The 18,943-nt window shown below is 38.6% G+C and overlaps 1 long non-coding RNA gene across 3 annotated transcripts in view; it reads right to left on the bottom strand.

The window, feature by feature from the left end:
* Positions 1 to 18,943, bottom strand: part of LOC103352084 (uncharacterized) — a 190,686-nt gene that overhangs the window by 54,229 nt on the left and 117,514 nt on the right. For 2 of the 3 annotated variants that reach the window (XR_016212939.1, XR_016212940.1), the window contains one exon: positions 12,453 to 12,529. The exons of the other annotated variant lie outside the window; for it this stretch is intronic. This is a non-coding gene — a long non-coding RNA (uncharacterized LOC103352084). The remainder of the gene's footprint in view (positions 1 to 12,452; positions 12,530 to 18,943) is intronic. 3 annotated transcript variants of the gene reach the window in all.

Genomic DNA, 18,943 nt, shown 5'->3' with positions numbered 1-18,943 from the left:
AGCGCAAAATTCACCCTGTATAACACTTTTCCTCACTCCTATAGCAACCAATCACCAAAACCAATCTCCCTCTTATTTCTTTGCATCACAGTTCTCCTGATCCAAGGATCATTGTCTCTCACCTGCACCCTGGGCTTCTCACTGTTCTACCTACCTTCATTCTCAAAGCCAAATCAGATTGTGTTATATGTCTGTAAAATCCTATTCTCACTATCCACTGCTGGCTGGAATATGCATAACTGATTCGTGAGGCCTGCAAGGCACTGCATATCCCCCCTACCTACCTCCAACATACACCTTCAGCCTCATGTGCCCTGGAGCCCACCTTGCTCTCCCCATTTGCTGCCTACTATACTTCCCATCCGCTGTTTCTTCTGGTGTGATATTCTTCTCTCTTGTCTTTGTCTAGTCAATCCTTAGTTACCTTTCAGATATCAATGAAGTCTTCCTCGACTTCCCTTGCTAGTTCAAACTCCTTATTCCAGGCTCTTTTATACAGTTTATTCTCCAGATATAATTGAATATTTATTTATGTGGTCATTATGTCAACATCTGTCTCCTCAACAAGATAATAAGCTACATGATGGTAGACTTTGTGTCTTTTTAGTGTGTCATACTCCAGTATCTATTTGCCCCTTATGGCTAGTAGGTGCTTACTAAATATTTGTGTAATATCTAACTGATCCACCAACTGAATGAATGAATGATTGAATGAATGTATCATTATTCCATAGAGTATATGAACCATGGCCAACAATTAAAGACCTAGGTCCATAGCACTGCTCTATTCCTAATCCTCAGTACCCTTGAGAAACTAAATTGATCATTGTGAAGGCATCTGATATGACCTTCCCAAGCATACAAATGTGGGGAAGACAAGTACACAGTCTTCAATGCTTTCAATATGGATGACATAAATACCCTATCAGATGATTCCCATGATTGCTATAAGCTTTTGAAGTTAATAGTTCATCTTATAATTGCCAGACATGCTTGCAGTTTTTCAGTATTATTGCTGTTTCCAGTAACCCTGAAGGATAAGACAAAATTCCATGTTTAACCTTTGTCTTGATGGTCATAGACATATGCCAGGCTATGCAACACTCACTATTTTGGTATATTTATTCAGCTTACTTTTTCAGTTACTATATTCTTAAACTATGTTTTAGGCTTAACTGTTATATGTTTGTTTTTTTTCACTTGCCCAAATGTAGTTTTGGAATTCCAGAATTTTCCCTTTGAGTCTAAGATTTTTCTTTGATAATATTAACTGGCACTATTGAGCACTCCATGTCTTACACAGTCCTTATAATAAATAAGTCTAATTTTACAAATGAGAATAGACATTCCAGGGTAGTTGGGTTATGTGCGTCGGGTCACTCACTCAGTGATCAGTGGGATGCAAATCCAAACCAAGTCAGTCTGTCTCTGAATTATGCACTTAGCCACTTCTCTACATTGTCTCTGTAGTTTGAACTCACTAACTTGATTCATGTGAACTTAAAGCCATTCTCTCTCTTAATTGTATATTTTATGAATACTTTGTTACTGTTCATTTCACAAACACTTTAGCATGTTTGTGAGACAAGCTGAACTCCCTTGAACCACATATTGTTTGTAGATAAGTATAATATCCATCTGACAAATCAGAAAACAGGTTTATACAGAGGCTGCACTGACACTAGGGATGATGATGGCAAGAGTAGGGTTAAAACTCACAACCTTGGTAGGCTTGAATTTTCATCAGTCCTTTGAGGCTTCACACATTCTACTTGATTTTTTAATTTCATGGAGGTGTTCAGGAGCTGAAGGCAGAATCAGGTTTCACTCGGGATAAAGGTGGTAGCTTAGATGGTAAATTACTTTATAATATTTTAGCACAGGTATCAGCAGGCATGTTTGAGGATTCTAAGTTCTGTCCATTAGGATGCTGAATTGCCATCAGCTGCCTAAATCATTTTCTAATAAAGCAGATCTTCATTACATCCCAATTGCCCAAAGTCTGTTCATCTTGTCAGACACAAATTTTTAAAAGCAGTTCAGTCTTGAGCCACTTTAGCTACCCTGGATTTCTCCCACCCTATTCATTTGCAGTCCTACTTTCTGGTGTATTTTTTTTTTCAATTTATTTGAAAAAGCTTTTATTCCCTTTAATCCCTTTGGCTGTTTTTAGTGCAGTCAGCAATTTCACCAACCTTATCTCTTTCCTCTGGGCTCCGGCAGTCTGCCGTTTGCACTTCCAGTCATTGGCAGTGTGTTTTTTGACAAATCATCTTAAAATCTAATTGAATGTTTCTTGTTTTAAAATTTCTTTCTTAGAGGATTGCCAGACAACTGGATCTCTGCCAATACCTTTTTTGTTAAGCCTCTACCTGCATCCATACTATAATGTGAATGAGTAAAGCTTCAAAATGTGCAAATCAATATAAGTGGAATTAATTAAAAGAAAGCATTTTTTATTAAATGGGAACATGTGGAGAAAATGTTCTGTCACCAAAAACAATTCCTTTAGACTTGGATTCAATGAAAGCCTGATCACAACATACTAATAATCTTGGAGTACATATATTTCACTTTCCATCCCAATAAAATTGCCAAATGTATAGGATATACAATTACAAAAATGTCAAAAAGAGAAGAGGAAATGTTTTGTTATTCTGATCTATCAAGATATTTAAAGCAAAGAGAAAAAGATCATTTTGATTAAGATTTCAAATAGATTTAACTATGAAATATCATTATTTCAAAACTGATAGACAGATCATTAAGTTTATATTTATTTTCAGGTATACATTAAAGTTCTTCCTTTTACTCTTTAACTTAATTATGACTCATCCCATATTTTAACAGCTTCTTTTAAAAACAACTGAAGGAGCCGGTGCTGTGGCTCAGCGGGTTAACACCCTGGCCTGAAGCACCGGCATCCCCGATGGGCGCTGGTTTGAGACCCGGCTGCTCCATTTCCAATACAGCTCTCTGCTATGGCCTGGGAAAGCAGTAGAAGATGACTCAAGTTCTTGGGCCCCTGCACCCACGTGGGAGACCAGGAAGAAACTCCTGGCTCCTGGTTTCAGATCCGCGCAGCTCTGGCTGTTGCGGCCAATTGGAGAGTGAACCATCAGATGGACAATCTCTCTCTCTCTCTCTCTCTCTCTCTTTCTCTCTCTCTCTCTGCCTCTCCTCGCTCTGTGTAACTCTGACTTTAAAATAAAAATAAATAAATCTTAAAAAAAACTGAGGACAAGCATTTGTAATTGAATATCACATATTTCATTCAGTTTAAATAGATTTTACTGTCTCCCAGGACAATTTGACTGTACTATAAATAAGCAGTAAAAGATGAAAAAGATGGGAGGATCAGATTCCATTATTTTGGCTTGGGTGTTTACCACTAATTTTATGTCCCTTATAAGCATTATTTGGAAGTCTTTTAAACACCATTGAATATTGCAGGCAAATGCAGCATGAGAGTATCTATAAATGATCTTACAGAATTACTCATTTTTAAATTTAATGTACAGTCATATGTTACTTAATGACAGGATCATATTCAGACACATGGATCAGGCAGTGTCACCATTGAATGAACATCACAGATTGTCCTTACACAAATTAGGATGATGATGACATCATGACAATGCAATTTTAGGACCACTGTTATATATACTCTGTCTATTCATCCAGCAAAGGATGCAAATCTGCTGGTTATTGCATGAGGGTTCTTTCAGAGCTAAGCCAAGCCTCATCAACCCTCTGCTCAAATACTCATGTGGTTTTGCTTCTCATTTAAGGCAAAAAATCAAAGAGGAAGAACTGAGCTTTGTAGAGATTGACTTTGAGAATAACATGAAATTTAGAAATTAAAATAGTGAAACACTTCCTCTGGCATCAGCTGTCCTACCTTGGTCTACAGAACTTGAACAATTTGGTTCCTGCTTAGATGCCAATCTCTCCTCTCCCACTGCTTATCTCTTTCAGTTTCACTAGGTTCCCAGTGCTTCATTAAAAGTACCAGACAAGCTCTCACCTTAGCACCTTGGTAATTCTTTTTCTCTATATTTGGAATGCTCTTTCACCAGATTTCACATGGCCCACTCTCATCTTTCTTTCCCTCTCATCCATGTCAGGAAAACCTTCTATAATATATAATATGAAATATGTAGGTACTTCCAAAAATTGAAAGAAAACAAAACTTAAAAGTAAGCTTAATTTGTTACAAAATTTTTGACATCTATCCATACAGATGTCTTCATATCATGCAGATCATGAAAAAATAAAAAAAAAATCAAAAACTTTTGCACCAAAATAAATTTAACCTTTTACTTCCATTTTCCTTGAACTTTTGGAAGTACCTTCATAGATTTCCCCACCCTAGTAGCTACATATGTGTTTTACCCAACTTCAATCCCCCCCTAGCATTTATCACCAGCTCTTAATGTACATAATTGCTTGTTTATGTATTTGCTGTCTACAGCTATCCACTGGAAGGGAAGCTCAGTGAGAATGTGACTGCTGGGTTTTCCATCATATCCCCTGGACTTTAAAATAGTGCCAAATATATAACAGGGACCCAGGAAATATTTGCTAAATTAGTGAATGAAATTATCCCACGTGGACACTCAAGTCAAAAGAGCTATAAAGACATATCTGTGTAAATAAAACAAGCAATGTTCCCACGGAATGATAAGTAGTGAGTGTGTGTGCAGAATGAAGCAAGACAAGCTTCAAGTCAGAAATCATAATGCTGAGTGAGCTCCTGAACATCAGTGGTGCAGCTCTTATCAGATTTCTGACTGAAAAATGGGGTCAGGAGCAGAGGCCAGTTATATGAGGCTTTTAAAAATCCCTCCCCAATGCAATGATTGATGGTAAAGATGCTTTCAGCAGCAACCATAACTTCAAGCATGTTAGACATTTGCACTGGGAAATCCAGAAGGACCTAAATGGATTTATGCCAATCAGAGGGCATCTGTCTTTAAGACACTGCAATAGAAGCAGACGTGTCTAAGTATCCCCCTGGGACAAATCTTCCAAATAGCCTCCATAGTACCCTAGGAAATCTATGTCTGGCACAGACACAGATTCAGATCGCTCGGGTGCTTGGGTTCCCAGGGGCAAAGGGAACAGCTGGAAATGCCACTGACCCATTTGACCTCTATGTGTGAAATCAGAAAAAAGGCATCCTTCTCTTCTGGGAACACAAAGTTCTGTGCCTGGGGACTGACTTGGACAGACTTGTCCAGTCACCCATACTCAGTGGGCAATTATGAGTGGTAGCCCTGGAAGAGGCAGGGTTGTTTCAGAACAAAATGAGTTTACCATCATCCTAGACATTTCCAGCCCATCTCCAGGGACATCCACAGCCTCCAAGTCTCCAGCTTTCTGAGATTTGGCCTGATTAAAGGACTCTAAGAGTCACAAGCTCTTTTTCTCACAGGCCCTTCTATATTGCCTAGATAACTCATAGGTCAGCAGTTAGTCAACTTACTGGGAGCTTGCAGTCTTCACTTTCACCTCATGCTGTCCCCACCTATCTCCAGGGTTATTCTCAGATCTACCAAGTAGTTTTTCTTTTGAGACTGGGCATCTAGTCTGGTGGTATCAACACTCACATTGTACATTTGGAGTGCCTGGATTTGATTTTGGGCTCCAGCTCCTGACTTCAGCTTTTTGCCAGTGTAGACACATGGAGGCAACAGGTGATGACTCAAGATGTTGGGTTGCTACAACCCATGTGGAAGAGTTGAATTGGGTTCCCAGCTCTTGGCTTTGGCTGGACCCAGCCCTGACCATTTGGCTACTTGTGGAGTAAACCTGAGGATAGTAGCTCTCTCTCTCAACTAAGTGAAAAAAAAAAAAAACTAACTAAAAGAAGTTTCTGTGCTTATCATGGTTAAAGGCACTATTGGAGAATCAGAAACACATAGATCAGTGTCACTCATTGGCTCATATCATTGAGCCAATCTCTTGATTTCCACCAGCTTCAGTTTCTTCATCTTTAAAATGGGGGTTAGTAAGAGTGATAATCTCAGAGGACTGTTTCAAGTTTAAATAGTGCAATGCACTTAGTAGTAATGCAATAACATGTTACAGTCTGTTTATTAGTAGTAGTATGATTCATACTTGCATCTAATCATGAGAAAGTCTAAGATGTTTTCTCTGAAAAATGGTAATTCTCCATTAGTATAATTTATATTTATATTGCAAGTATAACTTACATAAACCCATAATAGAATTGCCTCAGAATATAATCTACCTTACAATATTTTACATGCCTTTAAACTTTGGTGTGTGTGTTTTTTATGATATTAATGTAGACATATCAACTTCCTTTTGATTTAGTATCTGCTTGATATAGGAGTTTTTACAACTTTTCTGAGCCCTTTTGTTACAAGTATGTGTCTTTAAATAACATATCCTAGATTTTTGAGTTTCAATCTGAAAATCTCTATTTTTAATTGCAAATGCAAGCCATCTGCACTCATTTTATTTAAAAATTGTGATTGGGGTTTATTTCTACCACCTTACTTAGTATTTTCAATTTCTCATTTTTTCCCTTCTTCTCTGCCCTCTATTGATTATTGAGTTTTCTTTCATCGGATCCCTTTTTCTAACCCTGTACTGATTGGTGTGGAAGTTATATGACCTATTTCTTAGAAGTTATCTTTAAATTTTCAGTTTGCTTACTTGACCTAATAAAATCTGGATTTGAACATTATATCTGCCCTTCAGAACACATGTTTCCTCCCATTTTGTATTTTAATTCATCTTGCTCTTTCATCCCTCACACAAACATTATAGATAATCTTTTTTTGCACCAGCAATGTTTATTTATATTCACCTATCCTTACCAAGTTCTTGCTCGCTACTGCTTCTTGTCCAGCAATCATTCTTCATGCTTTTGCCTTTCTTCTTTAGGCATTCCATTCTCAGTCATCCTCTCCGGGCCTCATTACATTAAAACACAAGCTCTGTTGTTGAGGCCAACACCATCAGCAAGAGAAGCTGTAGAGGGACCTCGTCAGTTTACAGCTCTAGTTTTCAAATTCATCTTCCATCCTGGTTACTGTTGAATTTCATTTTTCTCTTGAAGCTCGTTAGGCAGTTAAAAGAATATCTTAGGGCCAGTGCTGTGGTGTAATAGGTTAAGCCTGCAGCGCTGGCATCCCATATGGGCACTGGTTCCTGTTTGGGCTACCCGTCTTCAGATCCAACTCTCTGCTATTGGCCTGGGAAGGCAGTGAAAGATGGCTCAAGTCCTTGTGCCTGTACCCACAAGGTAAGATTCCCCTGGCTCCCGGCTTCAGATAGGTCCAGCTCCAGCCATTGCAGCCATTTGGGGAGTGAACCAGTGGATGGAGGACTTTTCTTTATCTTCCTCTCCCTGTCTGTGACTCTACTTCTCAAAGAAATATATAAAATCTTTAAAAAAAATCTTATGTCATATTTTGCATTCCAGAGTGTACAGGGGTATTTAAAAAACTCATGGAAAATATGTGTTATGAAAAAAAAAACTATTGTGTATAGATTTCAAAATATTTTTGCACCAAAATAAACATCTTTTAATTGCGTTGTTCCTTGAGTTTTCTGAAGTCTCCTCATACATAATCAGAGTACATGTTGATGTGGTCAGAAGTTCCCATTCACGCATTGAGTGTATATTAGGGAACATGTGGTATTCTATCAGATGTATGAAGATGGAAATGAGCTGTTCACTCTCAAGGAGTCCATGGTCTAGAAGCAGTTTTGCATTAAATAGTGTGATGGTGTCTTTAATGTGTTATAGATGCCTTAATTATTAGACCCAAGCTAAATTAAGCTTCTTAAGAGTAAACTTTTCATCTTATCTGTCTTGCCATCTCCAGCATCTAGGTAGGCCAGTGCTAGCAGACAGATAGTGCTCACTAAATATTTGTATCTGATTCTATGGAAGGATTATAGAAATCAGCAAATCTTTTCACTGCTCCTCAAACCACTTACTTTTACTTGTTTATATTTATATGGAGAGAACAAGCCTCATGTATTTAATATATTTAATATATACAGTTTTAAGAACATAATGATACTTACCACCCTACCCTACACTCCCTGCTTCTTTTCTTATTTTTTTAAAATTTTTACAATGACATACTTTCTTTTTTTTTTTTTTTTTTTATCTTTTATTTAATGAATATAAATTTCCAAAGTACGACTCATGGGTTACAATGGCTTCCCCCCCCATACCGTCCCTCCCACCAACAACCCTCCCCTTTCCCACTCCCTCTCCCCTTCCATTCACATCAAGATTCATTTTCGATTATCTTAATATACAGAAGATCAGCTTAGTATACCTTAAATAAGTATTTCAACAGTTTGCTCCCACACAGAAACATAAAGTGAAAAATAATAGATGATTTTTTTAAAATGATGATGAAATCAGATCAGACCTATTATCATGTTTAATCCCAGTGAGAGTCAAGTTGGGAATTGAAAATTTCTTTTTTTTTTTTTTTTTACAGAAGATCAGTTTAGTGTACATTAAGTAAAGATTTCAGTCGTTTGCACCCCCATAGAAACACAAAGTGAAATATACTGTTTGAGTACTCGTTATAGCATTAAGCCTCAGTGTACAGCACGTTAAGGACCGAGATCCTACATGAGGAGTAAGTGCACAGTGACTCCTGTTGTTGACTTTACCAATTGACACTCCTGTTTATGGCATCAGTAATCTCCCTATGCACCAGTTATGAGTTTCCAAGGCTATGGAAGCCCCTTGAGTTCTCCGACTCTTATCTTGTTTAGACACGGTCATAGTCAAAGTGGAGGTTCTCTCCTCCCTTCAGAGAAAGGCACCTCCCTCTTTGAAGACCTGTTCTTTCCACTGGGATCTCACTCACAGAGATCTTTTTGCCAGAGTGTCTTGGCTTTCCATGCCTGAAATACTCTCATGGGCTTTTCAGCCAGATCCGAGTGCCTTTAGGGCTGATTCTGAGGCCAGAGTGCTATTTAGGACATCCGCCATTCTATGAGTCTGCTGAGTATCTCACTTCCCATGTTGGATCACTCTCCCCTTTATTTATTCTATCGGTTGGTGTTAGCAGATACTAGACTTGTTTATGTGCTCCCTTTGACTCTTAGTCCTTTCATTATGATCAATTGTGAACTGAAATTGATCACTTGGAGTAGTGAGATGGCATTGGCACATGCCACCTTGATGGGATTGAATTGGAATCCCCTGGTATGTTTCCAACTCTACCAATTGGGGCAAGTCAGCCCGAGCATGTACAATGACATACTTTCAATTTACTTTATAATCACAAACTTAACCCTTTACTTAATAAAGAGTTCAACAAGTAGTAAGTAGGAAAACCACTGTTCCTCAAGAGTATAGACAAATACTATAAAAAAATCAAATCCCAAAATGTCAATTTCATTCTTATATATTACAATTTTTGTGCTCTCTATATGATGCTTAGGATCATTAGCCATTAGGGAAATGCAAGTCAAAACCACAATGAGGTTTTATCTCACCACATTAGAATGGCTATCATCTGAAAACTCAAAAATAACAAACACTGGTTAGGATGTGTGGGGAAAAGTACCCTAATACACCATTGGTGCAAATGTAAATAGTACAACCATTATGGAAGACAGTATGGAGATACCATAGAAATCTTAAAATAGGTCTACCATATGACCCAGCCATTCCAATCCTGGGAATTTACCCAAAGAAAATGCAAGCAACATATGAAGGAGCTATCTGTAACACCATGTTTATAGTAGTTCAACTCACAATAGCTAAGATATGGAATCAAAATAGATGTCCATCAACTGAAGACTGTATAAAAAATTACAGTATATATACATGTTGGAATACTATTAAGCCATAAAAAAGAATGAAATCTTATCTTTCACAACAAAATAGAGGCAAATGGAGACCTTTATGCTTAGTAAAATAAGCCAGTCCCAAAAACTCAACTCAGATTTCAAAACTGTATTTATTGGGGCAGGTGATGTGGTGTGGTGGGTCAAGCTGTCACTTGCATCTCTGGTATCCCATATGAGCTCCAGTTCGGGTCCACCTGCTCCACTTCTGATACAGCTCCCTGCTAATGCATCAGGGAAAGCAGAGGAAGATGACCTAACTACTTGGGCTCTTGCCTCCCAGGTGGGAGACCCAGATGGAGTTCCTGGCTCTTGGCTTTGATCTGAACCAGACCTGGCTTTTGTGGCCATTTCAGGAGTAAACCAACAGGTTGAAGATCTCTCACCGTCCCCCTCCCCATACCTTGACATCTAAAATAAATCAGTCAATACTTTATAAACTGCTGCCTTCCCTGGCACTCTAGCAGGGAGCTCGATCTGAAGCAGAGCAGCTGAGACTCCAACTGATGCCCTGATATGAAATGTTGTCATCATAAGCAGCAGTTTAACATACTGCATCACAACTCAGCCTGTCAATTCCCTTTTTGGTCCATACAAAATAAGATGCCACTATTAATTCCAAATGAAATTTTTATGAAGATTCTATTTGAAAGATGCTTGATTTTTATTGTACTACTAATAATAGCTTAGAACAACTGAATTCTTAATATTTGTTAGGCATTGTTCTCAGAGCTTCCAAGACATAACATATGTGAGCTTCACAATAACTCTGTAACGTAGGGACTTCTGTGAGACTATATTAGTAAATAATTCAAAGTTATCTGGGCACCAGTGCTGTGGCATAGCCTGTAAAGCTGCCACGTGCAGTGTCAGCATCCCATATAGGCACTGGTTCAAATCCTTTGGATCCAGCTCTCTGCAATAACCTGGGAAAGCAGAGGAAGATGGTCCAAGTCCTTGGGCCCCTACACCCATGCAGGAGACCCAGAAGAAGCTCCTGACTTGTGGCTTCAGTCTGGCCCAGCCCAGGCCCTTGCAGTCATTTGGGGAGTGAACCAAAGGATGGAATCTCTCTCTCTCTCTTTCTCTCTCTCTCTCTCTCTCTCCCTCCCTCTCCCTCTCCCTCCTCTCTCCTCCCACTCCAACTCTGCCTTCCAAATAAATAAAAATAAATCTTTTTTAAAAATGTTTTTCTTAAAAAGGGGCTATAGCTGGAACTTACATCTATGATTCCTCTCTCATCCATGGCTTCTTCCCACAGCCACTTTCCAGTTGGGAGTGGCATGTGCTAATTGCCACAATTAGCATCACCAAGTGCTTCCAAATTATGATTTAGAACTCTAGAATTTAACCAAGAACTCCAGTTTAGTATATTGCTTTGTAGAATTTGTTTTTAAATTTGGGGACAATATTGGTCAAGACATTTCCTTGCTATTCTTCATGCCTTCTCAAGGCATTGTTGATAATAATATAGAATTAGATTCTGGAATTGTTTCAGTACACAAATGTGTTATGTGTCAATAGCTCAAAATACTGAAACCATTCCAAAAGGCTAAGATGTTAGCTTATTGTCTTGGCATTACATATCCTTTATTGATAACTGTTATGCTTTGCCAGTTTGAATTTTCTATCTTTGGCAGAGCAAGTGTAAGCAAAATAGGAGTTGAGCAGTTCCACAGAGGGGCTTCACCTATGTTTGCCATCCTCAGAGTATTAGCATTTCATATTCACTGAACAAATATTTGTTCAGTGCCAATTATGTTTCAGGCACTGTCCCAGGGACCACAGATAAAACAGCAAATAAAATGGACATAATTTCCAGATTTCAAGCTGCCTAAAATAGTATGTGACATGAATAATGTTTTCCTATTTTAAACATTTCGGTGGCTATCTTTAGAGGCCCCATCAAGCTTTTTCAGGCTTTTCTCATCTGATTCTGTTGATTCCACCACCACCACCAGACACATTCACAGACACACCTGGCTACTAAGTGGTTCTGGGTTCAACCCTGTATTTCCCATTACTTCCACGGCAGGCATCACTCCTACCTAGAAAGGCCTCCCAGTCCTTTCAGAAATTCAAAATCCCTTGTAACCTTATTCTTGGGCCATCTTTATTCATCCTACTACAAATATGTATCATCCTTTCATGCTGTCTGACAATACTTTGAATTATACCTTCTAAAATATGCTTTGGATTGTGGTTGCTTGTGGATATATGTTCACCCTTATAGATTATCAGAAAGAGTAAAAATCTGAGGATTAAAGAAACCACTTTATTATTGTTCGTCTTTTACTTCTGTACAGTATCTAAATAGCACTATGCACAGTATGTATTCTCAAGAATACTTGGTAATTTGAATAATTATGCCACAGTCTCTTGTAATCAAATTTATGTGTTCAGTTACTTATTAATTTATTCAAGGGGTATTTAGTTAGTACCTACTAGATGCCAATCAATTGCTCAAGAAATTGAGGATACATGAGTGAACAAAATAGAAAATAACAGTTTTACCATTTTGGAATTAAGTTAGCATTTATGAAGAATCATCTGTCTGCAAGGATTGATAAGACCCTGGGACATATTACCAAAGGAAGTGGCAGAGTCTCACAAAGACTTGATTGCAGTTGACTTTCTGTCTTGAGATATTCAAATGGATTCTTCCCTGGAGGAAAGTAGATAGAGGATTTTATTTCATAATGTTCCCTTCAAGTATTTGGTTTTATGAATTAATATGCATGAGGCTAAACAACCAAGTGAATCTACTCTTCCCCCGCTCCCCACCCTTAGTTATTCATTCAGACAATGAAGCCAAAGAAAGGCATCTATAAAAATCATTAGTCGCAGATATTGTAGTAGGGTGAAGACTTCCATCAGTCTTTTAGCTCTCATCTAAAGTAATCTATTTTTCCAGGAGCTGAAAGAGTTTAACAACCTAGAAAGGTCAGTTCTCTAAAAAGGATCTCAGCAATGTCTGAATTGCAGGCATTTTGTAAGAAGGGGAGATACAAGGCAGTTTTGTAAGGGAAAAAAAATGCCTTGAATCACAGAAAACTCCAATTAGCTTTTCATCCCCTCCAGAATAGTATCTTGTGAATGTCAGAAAGCTTGACCAACATGTAACAGACCATATGAAATAGACCTCAGGAGAGTCTGAAATCACACAATGGCCACTCCAAAAATGGGCTGGCAAAAAGATGGGTCAACTTTTTTTTCTCGTTGCTACAAAATAGAATCTTCAATGTTCATAGTGCATTTCTTTTAAAATGTTTGGGTCTAAACTGTCAGAAAGAAGAAGAGAGGCTGAATCCCCAAGTTAAATGTCTCAACATTGAAGATATTCTTCACGCATCAGAAACTAAGTTCATTGCCTTCTGTGGTCTTCCCGCCACCGCCCCACACTTCCTTCCACCCTTATGCAGGGAACCCTGGGAAAGGCTCTCAGAGAATCTTTCTTCAACTGACCTAGACACTTGCAGAAATTACAGTGCTAGAGTCTCATCATTCATAATTCTCATGTGCTTTCTTCCAGCTTGGCTGAATCTGGACGCAATAGTTGCCTCTGACCACTGCTTTACTGAGATCTCTTAAGTGACAGGTTGAAGAAAATCAGCTCTCTGTCATTGTTACACAGAGAATCCTGGAAGTCAGGCCTGGCTGGAAAAAGAAACTCAAGCATGAGTAATAAAGCTCTGTTAGTCACTAAGTAGCTGAAGGATGAATGGCCCGGCTGGAGACGTTTTAACATTTCCAGCATTCCAGCTCATCCCAAACTGCTCCATCATAGACATGCTATGAGGATATGGAAATGTCTCTGCACCTCCACGACAGGAACAGACTGTCATTCCCCAGAAACATAAAGAAACCTCAAGCAGCTGGAAAGCTACAGCTATTCCAGAACAGAATATTTTACTGGAGTTTATCTGGGCTATTGGCAGTCATCCCAACCACGACAGAAATGTAGCTGGGCTAGGCTGAGGCAAGGAACTCCATCACAGAGGAGTATAGCAGGAACGAGCTCTGGGGGAGAGGTTGTGTTTAGGGGTTTTGGTTGGATAGAAACTAGGCCCATTCTGAAATGAGAGCAGCTGTCATCCCACAGAAGCACTCAGGCACTCATTTATTTTAATAAGATTTTAGTGGAGGCTTTCCCTGGTCTTGGGTTGGTTTATCATTTATGATAACCAATCTTTCACCATAAATGCAAACACATCCCTTCAGATTCATTGACATTTGGGAAGCGTGATTTTATACTCCTTGCATTTAACACACATCGAAGGCTTACAATGTGGAGGGACAATTCCAGGCTCTGAACTTCAGCCTTCAAGCTGGAAAGACAAGGACCTCTCTATATTTTAGCATCTGGGCTTGTTGGGAGGTTGATGGAGAAGGGCAAAGGGACATGCATTCATCTTGGAACATGTTCCAAGACCTCCACTGCATGCCTGAAACCTCAGACAGTACCAATCCCTATATATAGTGTGTTTTTTTTTTCCTATACATACACATGGATAGTACACCATGGATATGCTAGACAAAGGTATGGTCCATGCCCTAGTTAGTATGAAGCAGGATGGCATAAGTTTTCATCACACTATTCAAAATAGTGCACAATTTAAAATTTGTAAATTGCTTATTTCTACAATTCTCCATTTAGCATTTTCAGAATATAGTTGACTGTACCTAAAAATATGGAAAACAACACTTGATAAGGGAGGCCTACTATATAGAATAAATGAAGACATTCTTAATGTAATTTCCCATATCTTTCTTTAAAAGAAAAAAAAAGGACACATAGATATCTCTTAAAATGACTGGAGTAGGCGTAAGATGTTTTGTGCTTGTTTTGTTTTGTAGGAGGTAAGATCAGGTCTGATCTTGCTGAGGATATAACTCTTAAACTAGAATATCAATGACATAAGCCAGCCAGCAAAGACCTAGGGCAGGGAGGTTACAAGAAGTAGAGTACCTAAAATGAAACTAAAATTTAGAATTTAAATATGAACAAAATATAAACTTGTAAAAATATTATGTGTGTACCAAAGTATATTTTACCAAAATAATACATATAATTTTTTCAGAGAAAAATGAATTCTGTCCATTGTTCACTTCCCTTCACCATTTTGGTTTCAGAAGGTGATAAAAATGCACAATGGCACATCAGTAAATTAAAAGACCTGTCTGTGGAAATGACCTTGCCTGGGCAAGGATGCTGCCTACCAGGTGAACTCTCAGGGAAGGGCAGGTACTGGTCAGAGGATACACAATTTCAGCTGGGCAGCAGGAACATGGTCTATGGATCCTCAGTGCTTCATGTTGACTACAGTTATGAACACACAAGTGTGCTATACTAGAAAATTGCTGAGGTTTTGTGTTCTCATCACAAAAAAAGGATCAATTGTGAGGTAGTAGAAATATTCATTAAATTAGCCATTCCAAGTCACACTGATGGCTTGGGATTCCACTTGTGAATCTGAGGGTGACACAATTCAGTCCATAGCCGCCACCCAGGTAAGCCTTGGGTGGCCTACATTTCAAGGAAAATAGGTGGCCCTTCCCTTTACTTCCCAGGACCTGTCTCCTCTCTCCTCATCCGACCACAAACCTGTCTGTGTGCTAGAAATCCTTGCTTTAACATCAAACTGGACAAAGTAACACATTAGTAGGAAGAAATTACATTTCTCTTGGTTTCACTAGAGGAGAAAAATAAAGCATAACTTGTTATATATAAACTCAAATAGATAATATGAAGTCATGAAGGAAACCAAAAGGATAGTGGTTTTAATGACAATTTTCTTGTGTGTCACTTTGAAGGGCAGCATCCATCTGTATTCCATTCAGTTGTGCATAAGCAGACACCTTGGCTTTGGGTACTATACAAGGAAACTTCAAAAATTTATGGGATAGTTATGACATGTTTGCATAAATTTGTGAAGACAATGTGTGAGGCTTGTTCATGGACTTTGCTGCATAGAGAGGCTGCATGAAATGGAGACAAAACCCAGTAGAGAGGAGTAGGGCTGTAAAGGGTGACTAAGGGTGTAAAGACCAGTGTCCTTCTGTAAGGAATGGTGAGAGCAGGAAAATTGGTATTTCTTCATGGAGAAATATCAAGGTTCATGGTTAAAAAGGTAACTTAGGGCTGGCATTTGGCTGTAGAGGTTTAGAAGCCAGTTCAATATCGGAGTTCTTACTGGAACGCCTTGATCTGATTCCTGCTCCCAACTCCATTTCCCTGCCAATGCGTATTCTGGGAGGCAGCAGGTGATGGCTCAAGTGGATGGATTCCTGACATGGAAAACCTTCCTGTATGGAAGACCTGGGTTGAACTCCTAGCTGCTGTCTTCAGCTTGGCTTACTCCCAGCCACTGTGGGCATTGTGGGCCAATGTGGGCATGAACCAATGGTGTAGAAGCTCCTCTCTCCCTCTCTGTCTTTCTCATTCACTCTCTCTTTTTGGCTCTTCAATTTAAAAAAAAATGGATTTTGAAGAAAGGCAGGTTAAGGATCAGTCATGAAAACTTATTAAGTGCTAGGCTACCTTGTCTGAAATTTTTTCTAGTCTAGGTAAAGGGAGAGTGACTGAGGTCTGAAGAGGAGGCAGGAGGACCAAATGGGAAACTATAGAAAGTTGAATATGTTAGTGGTGTGCAAGCTGGTTTAGAAGAGGGAGAGACCAGGTGCAAGAATATCAAGTATGATAATACCTAGGCCTCTAACAGAAAGAAAAAGTCATTTTTCCCATACTTATAAGACTTGTATCACTACACATACACAAACATGAGGGTAATTCTTGAACATGCAGTCGCAGACAATTAAATATCTATGATCACAGTCCTCTTCTGACATTCCCAGCTTTAGCTCTGTGTGTTTAATTTTATTTCCTCTCACTCACAGAAAATTCATTTGCATTTCCTCAATTCCAGTGCTGCCCCAAGAGCTTCTGGGAGATATTCCATAATAATAATATCATCATAAGAAACACAAGAAACAGGGACAGTCAAGCAAACAGAGAGAGAACAGGATTAAATTGTAGAGGCAGATCTTGGCTTTACTCATTACCCAGGACCTGGGCCTCCCTGTCACGCGTTTGGTGAATATGCTTCTCGAATCTGCTGAAGGATAACAGAGCGCTTTCAGTTGTCTTGGCCCAATCCTCCCTGTCATGGTTCCTCTGCAGATGCCCTTCCCCCAGCCATGCAGAACAGGCTCCTCTTGCCTGAGCTTGCCCTTCCTTTAATTCAACACAATTGGGTTGTTTCCCTTGAAATCCAACCCCAACTAACGGACTTGGACAGAATCATTTTTGAATAAGTTGGAGTTAGAAACGAGCTTTTGTGAAAAGTTTTCTTTATTTTTCTGGAAGATGAGGGGTGAGGAGAAAAAAAAAAAAAACTCATCTGCTGGTTCACCCTCCAAATGTCCACAATGGCTCCTGGCTGAGGCCAAAGCCAGGCACCAGGAACTCCCACCAGGTCTCACACATCTGTGACACGAATCCAATTACTGGAGCCATGTCATTGTTTCCCAGAGGATGCTTTAGCAGGAAGCTGGAGCCAGCAGCTAGAATCAGGTGTTCAGCCCAGAGGTGAGGCTTCTTAAGAGGCACTTAACCAGTAGGTTAAACTCCTGCCCATGTAACTAACTTAAGTTAAAATGACTTAAGTAGTATAAAACACAATTTCTGAAAGTACTTATTCTTGATTGCTCAAGACAGATTCTAAGGAGCATTGTGGATAATTAAACTCTGTTCAACAGAAAAATGCTAGCCCAGCCCTGGCTGTTGCAGGCATTTGGAGAGTGAACCAGCAGATGGAAGAGTTATCTCCAACTGTCTCTCAATCTCTCTCTATCTTTCTCTCTCCCTGTCTCTCTCTTTGCCTTTCAAATAAAATGAAAATTTGAAATATATATATATATATATATAACTAAATATAAACATAATTTAAAATACTCTAGTGATCACATTTTGAAAAGTGAAATTGATTTGAATATTTCCTGTGAGGCATGATGTTCAAGATACTATTTTTTGATATGTCATTAATAGAAACATCATATTTTAAATGTTTTCATATTACGTCTTCAAAACCCAATGTTTGTTTCTTACTTATAACACTACTGAATCTGGACCAGTCATATTTCAAGTGCTCAATAACAACCATATTGGACAAGGCAGAACAGTTTATCAGTAAAGGAGATAGAACAGTATAGAATAGCATATACGGTAGATCTTGCTGGCCCTATATTACCAGTGAGAAAATTGAGTTTCTAAGAGATTGAATAACTTCTCTCAAAAAATTGCTACACTGGATTTGTAGCCAGCTTTTTTTCTGACTGTTTTCTGAAACTTGTGGTCTTTCCACCACAAGAGAGATATAATTTCCTGGAAACTGCTTCCATTGTAGCTACCTCTCTTTTCAAGATAGCACGCAATGAGTATTGTGCCTCAATTTGTCAAGATAAACATTCCCAGTATTCAGAAGTCTTCCCTTGCTACATGGTTGTAGTCCTTACATCATCTTATTGTACTCTTCAGGATTTTCATAGCCATGTTTCTAAAAACCCATAATGATACAGAAGTGGAATGTACTGTAGATTCTGTAGCAATACCACTGGCACCCTTGGGTTGGACAATGCTTCGTAAATACATTCTGACATTTTTAATTTACTTAAGCAGCTTTAATACTTAGCAGTTCTTGATGAACTTGTGGACACACCCATAATTCCTTCTATATTTGTACAATACACATATACAATATATAATTGTATATGAAGTGCTTTACATTTTTTCTAATTTCATTTAAGGCCTTTCCAATGCCTGGAACAGGTAATCAATAACATTTTGGTGACATAGATCAATAGTGGTACAAAACCATGCAATAAGAAAACTTGTCATATTTAACACTAGGCCTGAAAACAGTCTTGCTATTTTAGGAAAAAAAGTAAGTTTTAAAATATTAACAAAGAAGTCTGAAATATACTTTGAAGAATGACATAAAGAAAAAAAGACAATGCACAATGATGAACATTTGTTTGGTTTAACCAAATTTCTCTTTCTACCATTTCAGGTACCTAATAG

Source organism: Oryctolagus cuniculus, chromosome 9 (genome assembly GCF_051225735.1).
Source record: "Oryctolagus cuniculus isolate XC-2025 breed Fujian yellow rabbit chromosome 9, ASM5122573v1, whole genome shotgun sequence".
Lineage (NCBI taxonomy): Eukaryota > Metazoa > Chordata > Mammalia > Lagomorpha > Leporidae > Oryctolagus > Oryctolagus cuniculus.
The sequence above is the reverse complement of the archived record's forward strand: the minus strand, read 5'-3'. Positions and strand labels throughout refer to the sequence as shown.